Here is a 13,038-nt window from a genome sequence, read left to right as displayed (position 1 = left end):
AAACGCTTGCTGTGGAATGTGAAATACTCCTCCTAGAAAATTCACCGTGCCCCCTTCAAACTCGGTGTGGATGTAGTCAAGACATTGAGGATGCTAAATTGCGGACGGATTTTTGATATCTCGAACGGTTTGGCTGTGGCGAGGAATCGAATTTATGGCGAGAAAAGAGAAACACGGAAGTGGAATAACTTCTGCATACATTAACTGATCTTGATGAAACTTCAGCAGTGTGTTCGTGGTAAGAGGCCGATCAGATGGATGTAGCTATTGTGAGTCAAAGTTATAGCGCCACCAACTGGCAGCAGGAAGTGTGTCACTTTCAACATGCTTTTGACAAAAGTGGGGGGGTTAGTTTTAACTACAGTAAAGAAAAAATAGTTTGTATATTGTTCTCATCAAGCCGGACAACTTTCTAATTTACATTCAATAGCTCTGGCCATCAGGAAGTTAGATATTTTGGTCTGAATGTGGATTTTTTTGCAAAATCAGCCTCTGAATTTTTAGCCACTCCTCTTAAACTATTTATTTTATTCGTACCAAACTTTTTCAACATGATGAAACTACATTAAATATGCTAAATTGTGAATGGATAATAAATATCTCAAACGGTTTTGCTATGGCGAGGGATTAAATAATGTCCAAAAAGGAAACACTAAAAATCTTCTAAAAATGTAATTATATACCATTTATTTCTATATAAAAGTATACAAATATCACAACTAAACCCATTTTATTCTGTTTTTGCAATTCAAGAAGAATGAAAAAGTTAAAACAGGCTATTTAGTGCTATTTGGTTCAACAAAAAAGCAAACATAGGGCTATACTGCCCTCTTGTGTCCAAAAGGACATCAAAATAGTATATAAAACTTTTTACCAGGTAGGCCAATATTGTATTTAAATATACATGTATTAGGTATGTGTCTGAGGATATTTTCCCACCGGTTAATCGACGTGTGACACGAGTGGGTGCTTTTAAATCGCTAATATAATAGTGTAAGAAAAATAATGATAATGTTGCACACACAAATCACACACATGTGGGAAAGAATGATGCTTTTAAACAACACTAAACCGCCATTAGGTGTCGCCAGGCATCCATCTTAATAAGCGAGTCATTGATTCATTCGTTCAAACGATTCGTTCGAATGAGTCGATCATGATTAAGACAGATGTTTATGGATTGATCATTCAATCTTTGAGTTAACCGATTCGTTAAAAATGCTGAATCGTTCAGTTATGAGAAAACACGTGATGCGTGATGGTTCTGCCGTGATCTTTGTTTAACTATTTTCGCTGCTGAAACAGAACAAAAACAGTCAACATTGCATCTAAAATGTAAGTGACTTAATTGTAACTGTTTATTAACCTGTTGTATAAAATCTAGGGGTGGGAGAAAAAAATTATTCTTAGATGCATCGCGATGCGGACGTGGACGATTCTGAATCGATTCACAAATGTCAAAAAATCGATTCTCTAAAAAAATATTTTTCTAATAACGTAATATTGACGGACGGCAAAAGGCGGAACTCTAAGCGGACGTGCGTGCAGTCTGTGGCGCGCACATACCAGAGAAGTTTCTTCTGCTCACCAAGGCTGCATTTATTTGATTAAAAATACAAACAAAAACAGTAATATTGTAAAATATTATTCCAATTTAAAACAGCTGCTTTCTATTTTAATATATTTTAAACTGTTATTTATTCCTGTGATCAAAGCTGAGTTTTCAGCATCATTACTCCAGTCGTCACTGTCACATGATCCTTCAGAAATTATTCTAATATGATGATTGATACTCAAGAAACATTCATTATTATTTTAAATGTCGAAAACAGTTGTGTACAGTCTTTGATGAATAGAAAGTTCAAAAGAACAGCATTTATCTGAAATCTAAAGCTTTTGTAACGTTAAACACTACCGCTCAAAAGTTTTGGGTTAGTAATAATTAAAATTTTATTTTTTGGGGAAATAAATAAAATAAATCAGTACTTTTATTTATGAAGGATGAGTTAAACTGATCAACAGTTACAGTAAAGACATTTATAATGTTAAAAATATATATATTTGAAATATATGCTGTTCTTTTGAACTTTACATTCATCAAAGCATTTTGAAAAAAAAAAAAATCTGTACACAACTGTTTTCAACATTGAAAATAATAATGAATATTTATTGAGCATCAATCATCATATTAGTATGATTTCTGAAGGATCATGTGACACTGAAGAGTGGAGTAATGATGCTGAAAACTCAACTTTGATCACAGAAATGAATTACTATGTAAAATATTTAAAAATTGAAAACAGCTGTTTTAAATTGGAATAATATTTCACAATATTACTGTTTTTGTTTGTATTTTTAATCAATAAATGCAGCCTTGGTGAGCAGAAGAGACTTCTCCTAAAAACATTAAAAATCTTACTGACCCCAAACTTTTGAACAATAATATATATATATATATATATATATATATATACATATATATGTATGTGTGTGTATGTATATATATATATATATATATATATATATATATATATATATATATATATATATATATATAAATATAAATATAGCTGCGAGCAGCGATGGAGGGCCAAAGCCGGCGGTACCGCCACCCCGGTGCCTTTAGGTAACTAAAGGCACCGGGGTTGCGGTGCCACCGGCTTGGGCCCGTAATCGCTGCTCGCAGCTATATTTATTATTATTATTATTATTTTGTCAACCTTTCGGGCACTTTTGGGGCCCTTAACATGCTCGAAAACTCTTGAAATTTTGCACACAGGTCAGAACCCGCGGCCATCAGGGCCGGGCTGAAGCTGGTACCCGGGCGTGGCAGGGGGCCTCGACAGCGCCCCCTGGAACGGGATCCGAACACTTGTCCATAAATCAGACACGCTTGCATGTAATAATATGAAACTCGTTACACATATAGACCTCATCGGGCCGAACAACTTTCGTGCTCTAAGTTTTACGCCAGACCAACAGGAAGTCAGCTATTATGGGTTGTTTGGAAACGCATGCTGTGGAATTTGATGTACTCCTCCTAGGAAATTCATTCATTCGCCTCCAAACTCGGTCAGCATGAAGTCAAGACATTGAGGATGCTAAATTGCGGACGGATTTTTGATATCTCGAACGGTTTGGCCGTGGCAAGGAAACGAATTTATGGCGAATAATTCAAACAGGAAGTGTGTTATAACTTCTGCATACATTAACTGATCTTGATGAAACTTCAGCAGTGTGTTAGTTGTAAGAGGCCGATCACATGGATGTGACATTTGTGAGTCAAAGTTATAGCGCCACCAACTGGCAACAGGAAGTGTGTCACTTTCAAAATGCTTTGAAATCACCCTCTTATTTTTACCCGATTTGCTTAAAACTTTATGTGTATAATGTAAACACACGGCAGATGTAGACCTGTGAAAGGATTATTGATATCTTAGATACTGTTGCCGTGGCAATGCATTAAACTTTAATATTCTTTTCGGATGCTTTTGAGACTCTTCACATGCTTGAAAATGCATGAAACTCGACAGACACATCACATTTATTATCCAGTAGACATGTGAAAAGTTTCAGAAACGGGCGTGGTGAAATGGCTCAGTAGCGCCACCTTTAGTCAAAAATGGGGGCTTAGTTTTTCTTAGAATCACAAAACTTGGTAGGTGTATTGTTCTCATCAAGCCGGACAACTTTCTCATTTACAGTCATAACCTCAGACCACCAGGAAGTCAGATATTTTGGTTTGAATGTGGATTTTCTGGAGAATTTTCTCTCTCTCTCTGTGTGTCTGTGTGTGTGTGTGTGTGGGGGGGGGGTTGTATATTCCATTTAATCTTTGTTTTTCAAGGTTTCAGGGGCTTTTGGGGCCCTTAACTTGCTCGAAAACTCTTGAAACTTTGCACACAGGTCAGAACCCACGGTCATCAGGGACGGGCTGAATCTGGTAGCCGGGCGTGGCAGGGGGGCTCGACAGCGCCCCCTTGAACGGGGTTCTAAAACTTGGTCCATATATCAAACACGCTTGCATGAATCAATTTGAAACTCGGTACACATATAGATCTCATCGGGCCGAACAACTTTCGTGCTCTAAGTTTTACGCCAGCCCAACAGGAAGTCGGCTATTTAGGGTTGTTTGGAAACGCTTGCTGTGGAATTTAATGTACTCCTCCTAGGAAATACATCGATTCGCCTCCAAACTCGGTCAGCGTGAAGTCAAGGCATTGAGGATGCTAAATTGCGGACGGATCTTTGATATCTTGAACGGTTTGGCCGTGGCGAGGAAATGAATTTATGGCGAGAAAAGAGAGACACGAAGTGTTATAACTTCTGCATACATTAACTGATCTTGATGAAACTTCAGCAGTGTGTTTGTGATAAGAGGCCGATCAGATGGATGTAACTATTGTGAGTCAAATTTATAGCGCCACCAACTGGCAGCAGGAAGTGTGTCACTTTCAACATGCTTTTGACAAAAGTGGGGGGGTTAGTTTTACCAACAGTTACAAACATGAGTATATATATTGGTCTCACCGAGCCGGACAACTTTCTAATTAACAGTCATTAGCTCAGAGCAAAAGAAAGTCAGATATTTTGGTTTGAATGTGGATTTTTTGGATATTTCAGACTCTGAGTTTTTAGCTACTCTTCCAAACTGGCTTATTTTATTCACACCAAACTTTTTCAAAATGATGAAAATACATTAAAGATGCTAAATTGTGAACGGATATTAAACATCTCAAATGTTTTTGCTATAGTGAGGGACTGAAGTAATGTACAAAAATTAAACACTAAAAGCCTCATCTTCTAAAAATGTAATTATACACCATTTATTTCTATAAAAGTATACAAATATCACAACCAAACTCATTTTATTCTTTTTTTTTTTTAAATTTAATAATTATTTATAAGTTTAAAAATAGTAATTGTACTATTTAGTCTCATAAAAGTCAAGTCATACATAGGGCTATACTGCCCTCTTGTGTTCAAAATCAGGTAGGCCTATTGTATTTACATAAAAATATACTAGGTATGTGACGGTGAGAAAATTTTACCACCGGTTAATCGACGTGTGACACCGCTGGGGGCTTTTGAATCGCAAACTTAAAAACGAAAGTAAAATATTTTCGTCCGCACTGACATTGATAGTGGTTGATAATAATAATAATTTGTTACATTTATATAGCGCTTTTTCTGAGACCTCAAAGCGCTTTACATAGATGGGGGGAATCTCCTCAACCACCACCAATGTGCAGCATCCACTTGGATGATGCGACGGCAGCCATATTGCGCCAGAACGCCCACCACACACCATCTTACTGGTGGAGAGGAGACAGTGATGAAGCCAATCAGTATATCAGTACATGGGGATGATTAGGAGGCCATGATGGATAGGGGCCAAGGGGCAAATTTGGCCAGGATGGCGGGGTTACACCCCTACTCTTTTTCGAAGGACATCCTGGGATTTTTAATGACCACAGAGAGTCAGGACCTCGGTTTAACGTCTCATCCGAAGGACGGTGCTCTTTTGGCAGTATAGGGTCCCCGTCACTACACTGGGGCATTAGGACTCACACAGACTACAGGGTGAGCGGTTGAGCGGGCGTTTCAAATGAATTCCTATGGAAGTAGGAATAAACTGAAAAACGTTCACTCTATTCTGCTCGTTCCTTGTCGTGGATGCGCACCATGAATGCCCGTGCAGCCATGAGCATTTTAGTTTAATTTTAAAATTAGCGCCTTTCGGGGGGTGGATTGCTTGAAATTATTTTACAAAAGCACAATATTGTGTCTTATTGCGACAGTACACAAATATAAGTTAACACTTTGCAGTTTGAATGTGGTCCTGTATAATGACGTATGTTTTTATGTGTCCACTGTTCCATCGCGCCCACGCCACACACACACACACACACACACGGTTTACTATCTTTGTGGGGACTCTCCATAGACTTAATGGTTTTTATACTTTACAAACTGTATATTCTATCTCCTCACACTAACCCTACCCCTAAACCTACCCATTACAGAAAACTTTCTGCATTTTTACATTTCCAAAAAGACTCATTCTGTATGATTTCTAAGCTTGTTTACCCATGGGGACCTCTATTTAGGTCCCCACTGTGACACGAGTCCCCATGAGTCTGTGTGCATTCAGGTTGAAGTCCCCACTGGGATAGAAAAACATGAACACACATGCACACACACACACACACACACACACACACACACATTCCAGCATTGCAATCTTGACATCGCAGCCTGTTCATTATAGCCATATATATATATATATATATATATATAAATATAGCTGCGAGCAGCGATGAAGGGCCAAAGCCGGCGGTACCGCCACCCCGGTGCCTTTAGGTAAAGGCACCGGGGTTGCAGTGCCACCGGCTTGGGCCTGTAATCGCTGCTCGCAGCTATATTTATTATTATTATTATTCTTCTTCTCCGCATTTAATTGCATTTTTGAGGGCCTAAACATGCTCGAAAACTCACAAAACTTTGCACACGTGTCAGAACTGGCGAAAATTTACATCTGATATAGGTTTCAGAATTGGACAGGGCAAAATGGCTCGATAGCGCCACCTATAAAAGTTCAACAGAGTGCGCCTCCCGCAACGTTCCACGTACGTGCACGAAATTCGGTACATACATGTAATGACCTAATACCTACAAAAAAGTCTCTTGGAGCATAGCCCTAAACACAACAGGAAGTCAGCCATTTTCAACTTCCTCTCAGATTTTTGTGCAGTTTTTGCCATTTTCAGGCCTCGTACTTTAACAAACTCCTCCTACAGTTTTAATCTGATCATCTTCAAATTTGGTGAGTGTAATCTTAAGGCCTTTGCGACGTTAAATTGCGAAGATCTTGAGTTTTCGTCGAAGGGCGGGTCCTCGGCGGCCTGACAAATTTCGATGTTTCGCCATGAAACAGGAAGTTGCTGTAACTCAGGCATGGAATGTCCAATCTGCCCCAAACTTCACACGTTTGATAAGAGTTTTGTCCTGAACACATGACCATGCTCATATTCAGTTATAGTCATAGCGCCACCTGCTGGCAACAGGAAGTGACATGTTTAACACTGTTATGGACTCCTAATAACATATAAAAAAGTGCCAGCAAGTGCTAAACATGCTAACAACATACTAGAAGCATGCTAAAACATGCTAGCAAACTCTTAGCTAAGTGCTAAAGCATGCTATTATTGCAATTAAATAGGAATTTGCTGTAACTCAGGCATGGAATGTCCAATCTGCCCCAAACTTCACACTTTTGATAAGCGTTCTGTCCTGAACACATCTACATGAGAATATTCAGTTATAGTAATAGCGCCACCTACTGGTAACAGGAAGTGACATGTTTAACACGTTGATGCCGTTCTAGCAACATGTTAAAAATGCCATTGAGTTCTAAACATGCTAGAAACATGTTAAAACATGCTAGCAATACTTAGCTAAGTGCTAAAGCATGCTAATTCAATGAAACAGGACTTTTTTGTTACTCAAGAAGGCAATGTACAATCTACCCCAAACTTCACACGTTTGATAAGAGTTATCTCTTGAACACATGTCCATGCTCATATTTAGTTATAGTCATAGCGCCACCTGCTGGCAACAGGAAGTGACGTTTAACACTGTTCTTGACTCCTAATAACATATAAAAAAATGCCAGTAGGTGCTAAACATCCTACCAACATACTAGAGACATGCTAAAACATACTAGCAAACACTTAGCTAAGTGCTAAAGAATGTTATTACTGCAATTAAATATGAATTTGCTGTAACTCAGGCATGGAATGTCCAATCTGCCCCAAACTTCACACTTTTGATAAGCGTTCTGTCCTGAACACATGACCATGCTTATATTCAGTTACAGTCATAGCGCCACCTGCTGGCAACAGGAAGTGACATGTTTAACACTGTTATGGACTCCTAATAACATATAAAAAAGTGCCAGCAAGTGTTAAACATGCTAACAACATACTAGAAACATGCTAAAACATGCTAGCAAACTCTTAGCTAAGTGCTAAAGCATGCTATTATTGCAATTAAATAGGAATTTGCTGTAACTCAGGCATGGAATGTCCAATCTGCCCCAAACTTCACACTTTTGATAAGAGTCATGGCCTGAACACATCTACATGAGAATGTTCAGTTATAGTAATAGCGCCACCTACTGGCAACAGGAAGTGACATGTTTAACACGTTGATGCCGTTCTAGCAACATGTTAAAAATGCCATTGAGTTCTAAACATGCTAGAAACATGTTAAAACATGCTAACAATGCTTAGCTAAGTGCTAAAGAATGCTAATTCAATGAAACATGACTTTGTTGTTACTCAAGAAGGCAATGTCCAATTTGCACCAAACTTCACACGTTTGATAAGAGTTCTGTCCTGAACACACATCCATGCTCATATTCAGTTATAGTCATAACGCCACCTACTGGCAACAGAAACTGACATGGTTAACACAGTAATGCAGTACTAACCACATAATTATTGTGTACTAAGCATGCTAGAAACAGACTAAACATGCTAGCAACACTTAGCTGAGTCATGAAGCATGCTATTATCACCATTATACAAAACATTTTGTAACTGACTTTGACATACTCTTACTATATATACCTCCTTAAATGTACATTTCCCAACCATGCTCTGTCTTCCTAAACCCACCGAGTGTTGATGGCATGGGTGCGAGGGCCCTTTCATCGCTGCTTGCAGCTTTAATTAAAAACTGTTACTCTACTACTCATCTAGGTCAAAGAATTGTGCAAATTTAGCAACCGAATTGCACTAGGTATAAAAAAGTTCTTTGTCCTATTGGACTTAAAACAAGGAATTCTGAATCTCCGGCCTGAGGGGAGGACCTCAAAAGAACAATGAAGGGAGTGATTTACACAGTCCAATATGGCATCTGCTTTCCTCATAACCTGCCTCTCATAAATATTTGTCAAGGAAACCTGTGGACAGCCTATTAACTTACCAGCCACCTTCACAATGTGGCTGAGGTTATTTTTCTCCCTCAGGCTGATGCCCCATACCAGGCAATAAAAGCAAAAGTAAGGACAGATTCAATAAAAGATTTATAAAATAAAGACAGAATAACCGTATCAACATTAAAAGAGTACAATCGTTGTTGTCCCTTTTTGCAGATCATCTCTGTGTTTATGTCAAATTTGAGTTTACTGTCTATCACAGTACCCAGATATTTATACTGCTCTACCACCTCTATGCTGATTCCTTTTATATAGGTGGGTGGAGGAGAACCAAGTTGTTTTCTCCTAAAATCTATGAGCATATCCTTGGTTTTAGAGGTGTTAAGCTGAAGAAAAGACCTGTCGCACCAACTGACAAACTCGTCGACCACCGGCCCATGCTGAGATTCATGTTTCTGCAATAAACTGAGAATAACTGTATCATCAGCATATTTCAGGATGTGTCTATTACTATACTGGCTCCTACAATCGTTAGTGTAGAGAATGTATAGTAGAGGTGAAAGTACACAACCCTGCGGGGAGCCAGTGGAAGAGACACGCCTTTCAGAGAGACAACCATTCACCTTAACTCGCTGTGTTCTGTTTGTTAAAAAATCCATAATCCAGCTCACAAGATTACTCTCAATATTAAATTCTGATAATAATTTACTGACTAAAACATGTGGCTGGATAGTATTAAAAGCAGAAGAAAAATCCAAAAACAAGAGCCTGGCGTGTATACCAGGACCCTCTAAATGTCTATAAAGGAGATCTAAAAGTGTAATCTGGGCATCCTCTACCCCCCTGCTAGTCCTGTATGCAAATTGCCTGGAGTCCAGGGCCCCACCCACCCTGGACGGCAGAAGCCGCTTTACAATCCTTTCAAATGACTTCATGACCAGTGAGGTCAATGCCACTGGTCTGAAGTCATTTAATGTGTTTGCACATTAACAAACTCAGCCACTGCGTCTTCAGCTGTACGGATTTAGGAACATCAAAATGACTGCTGTGTTCGTTATTACACCCAAGAACAGAACACCACAATCGCTTAGACGCCATTCTGCTCATAGACAGTGCTCCAGCGTATCAACAATGACCGTGCCGGTCCACGCAGACTATGATTGACAGCTCGCTCACGAGCGAGGGCGGGTCTGTGTTGAAACGCTGCTGTCAATCAACAATCGTGGGAGGGGCGTCGATTTTGTGACGCCACAAAATCGAACGGCTTGATTTGAGAGAGGGGATAACATATAAGAAGATTAAAAAAAAAAAACACTGGATGGATTTTTATCATTTTATGATGGTTGTGTAGAGGCACTGCCAACACACATTTCAGTACAATCAACTTGTAAAAGTGCATGTACCATTATATGACCCCTTTAATGCTCACATTCACTTGTATATTCACTTGAGCACATTACTTTGTCATCATTACATGACTCCGCCCATTACTTATGTCTTAAAGTAACAACACTTTATACACAACACTCCTTCCCCCCCAAAACAGAATGTCCTCTTTGTTTCCCTCTTTTTTTTACAGTAACAAATCTCAACGCAAGGACATCTTCAGTCATTTACTGAACTAAATTGATATAAAGAACTTTATCAATTTCGTAGTCACTCATTTTCTTTTTCTTTTTCACTAGAAATCAAGTCTTTTTGGTGGGCGTCTTTCCCTAGTGGGATAACGGCGTTCTGTGCTTGACTTGGGCTCTGAAACAGATATGTTGGTTCCTGATTCTGGTTGTTTTTTGATGTGTCCACAGTCACTTCTGGAACCATCGGAGATGTCCGAACAAGCAGTGGGTGTGGCAACAGCAGACTCCACCACAGTAGCAGATTCCAGCAACAGCTGATCCAAGTGTCTTTTCCAGGTAAGCTTGTCAGATGTTAGTACAGTGTGTGACACTGGGCCGGTTTGAGCTTTCACTGTCGCTGGTACCCACTTTGGTCCTGAACTATAGTTGCGTGCCAGAGCATTTTGTCCTCGATGGAACAGTCTGCTTTTAGCCTTCATGTCTCTCCTGTGAACTTGCTTCTGTTGTTGATGAGTTACCACCTCTTTGACAGTAGAAGGTCTCAGTAAATCAAATCCAGAGCGCAGCGAACGCTTCAACATCAGAGAAGCTGGAGAAACCTTTGTTGTCCCATGGCCGGTGTTTCGGTATGACAACAGGAAATCATTCAGGCACTGCTGAAGGCTCCCTTGTCCTTGTGATGTCTTTAAGGCGTGTTTGATGGTTTGAACCATTCTCTCTGCGAGACCATTCGTGGCTGGGTGGTACGGAGCTGATTTAATATGTTGTACTCCACAACGTTGTAAAAACACAGCAAATTCTTGAGATGTAAACTGTGGCCCATTGTCACTGATGAACATTTCTCCAAGTTTCACTACTGTTTTCTCTGCAGTTGTAGAGTGCATAACAGCAACTTCAGGCCACTTGCTGTGGGCATCCACCGTTATTAACAACATCTTTCCTTCGACTGGTCCAGCAAAATCCACATGTACACGCTGGCAAGGGATTTCTGGCCAGTCCCACGGGTGTAATGGGGCCAATTGAGGTTCATTTCTCACTTGCTGGCAGGATGGACATGACTTTGCTTTTCATTCAATGTCCCCCTCAAGACCTGGCCACCAAAAATAACTCTGAGCTATTTCCTTCAGTCACACAATACCGCAATGGCCCACATGGAGCTGCTGGAGGACCGGTTTTCTCAACGATGGGGGAATGATGACTCTTTGTCCCCAGAGAAGACATCCTGAATGAAATAACAGTTCATTCCTTCTAGACAGGTACGGCTTCAAGTTGGTGGTGTCCTTTGGCACATGTCTATCTTTTACCATCTTCATGACTGCAGACAGAATTGGATCATTCCGTGTGCATCTTCTCACCTGTGTGGAGGTCACTGGAGCCACTGTGACTTGCTCAAAGAAGAAAATATCTTTCTGCTTAGTTTCGGGACATGTCACGGGTAATGGTAGTCTTGATAAACCATCTGCGTTTCCGTGTTGCTCTGCCTTCCTATATCTTATTTCATATGTGTGTGCTGATTAACATCAACATTCGGCTTGCTGCCAGAGAGGGAATACCAGTGTGTGGCCCAAGAATGGTGGTTAAAGGCCGGTGATCAGTTAGCAGTATAAACTGCCTGCCATACAGGTACTGGTGAAATTTTTGAACACCAAAAAAATATTCCCAAAGCTACTCTCTCAATTTGCGCATACTTGCTCTCTGCTTTATTCAGCGTGCATGAGGCATATGCTATTGGCCTATCTTCTCCTGAAGGCATGATGTGGGAAATCACAGCTCCCACACCATAAGGTGACGCATCACAAGCTAACTGCAGGGGAAGCTTTGGATTAAAATGGGTTAGCACACTGGACTTCACCAGAGCTTTCTTAGGGGCTGTTTACACCTGGCCACTTCATGCGTTTTCTCAGATCGGATAGCTATCTGATTTATCAAAACGATTCCATTTACACCTGGTCATATAAATGTGTTTTTGCGAAACGGATTTAAATCCGATCTTCAATTCCCGCGCTATATGCAGATTTAACGGAGTGCACGTCACCGAAAGCAACAGATATGATCTGCATTTTATTGATCAGCTAAAATTTCAAAATCAAAGACCACAATAAGACAGAGCGGCAACAGCCCTGGTAAGATCATATCGTTTCTCTACTTTTAATGATGATGATGATTGTGTGTTAAGCGTCTCACTTTCACTTTCACTTTGATTTGCGATAGTTTGCACGTTGGCTTAATGAATAGATGCTCAGCTTCTCATCTGCGGTGATGCGTGTTCCAGTAGCGTCGTCATATCTGGCTATAACATTACATATAGCCTATAACACGCTCTCACACGTTTATTTTTTTTGCATTTTTGGGAGGAGTACAATTTACATATGTGGTTTCAACAACCAGATGCATTTACACTTGTCCAGTTTCGTCTGGAATGCGGCCCAGACCACCTCCTGAAGTGGTTTGAGCGATCGGATTCAAATCCGTCTCGAATGCGTTTCAGAGGGCATTTACACCTGGTCTTTTCACGAT

The 13,038-nt window shown here is 40.0% G+C and overlaps 1 protein-coding gene across 5 annotated transcripts in view; it reads left to right on the top strand.

The window, feature by feature from the left end:
• The window catches only part of LOC311077898 (B-cell receptor CD22-like), a 77,867-nt gene that overhangs the window by 14,825 nt on the left and 50,004 nt on the right, over positions 1–13,038 (top strand). For all 5 annotated transcript variants that reach the window (XM_084106543.1, XM_084106541.1, XM_084106542.1 and 2 more), the window contains one exon: positions 10,750–10,857. The gene's annotated coding sequence lies outside the window, so the exon portion shown is untranslated. The remainder of the gene's footprint in view (positions 1–10,749; positions 10,858–13,038) is intronic.

The sequence above is a fragment of the Abramis brama genome (genome assembly GCF_963993115.1).
Source record: "Abramis brama genome assembly, chromosome: 2".
Classification (NCBI taxonomy): Eukaryota; Metazoa; Chordata; class Actinopteri; order Cypriniformes; family Leuciscidae; genus Abramis; species Abramis brama.
This window is presented reverse-complemented; position numbering and strand designations above follow the sequence as displayed.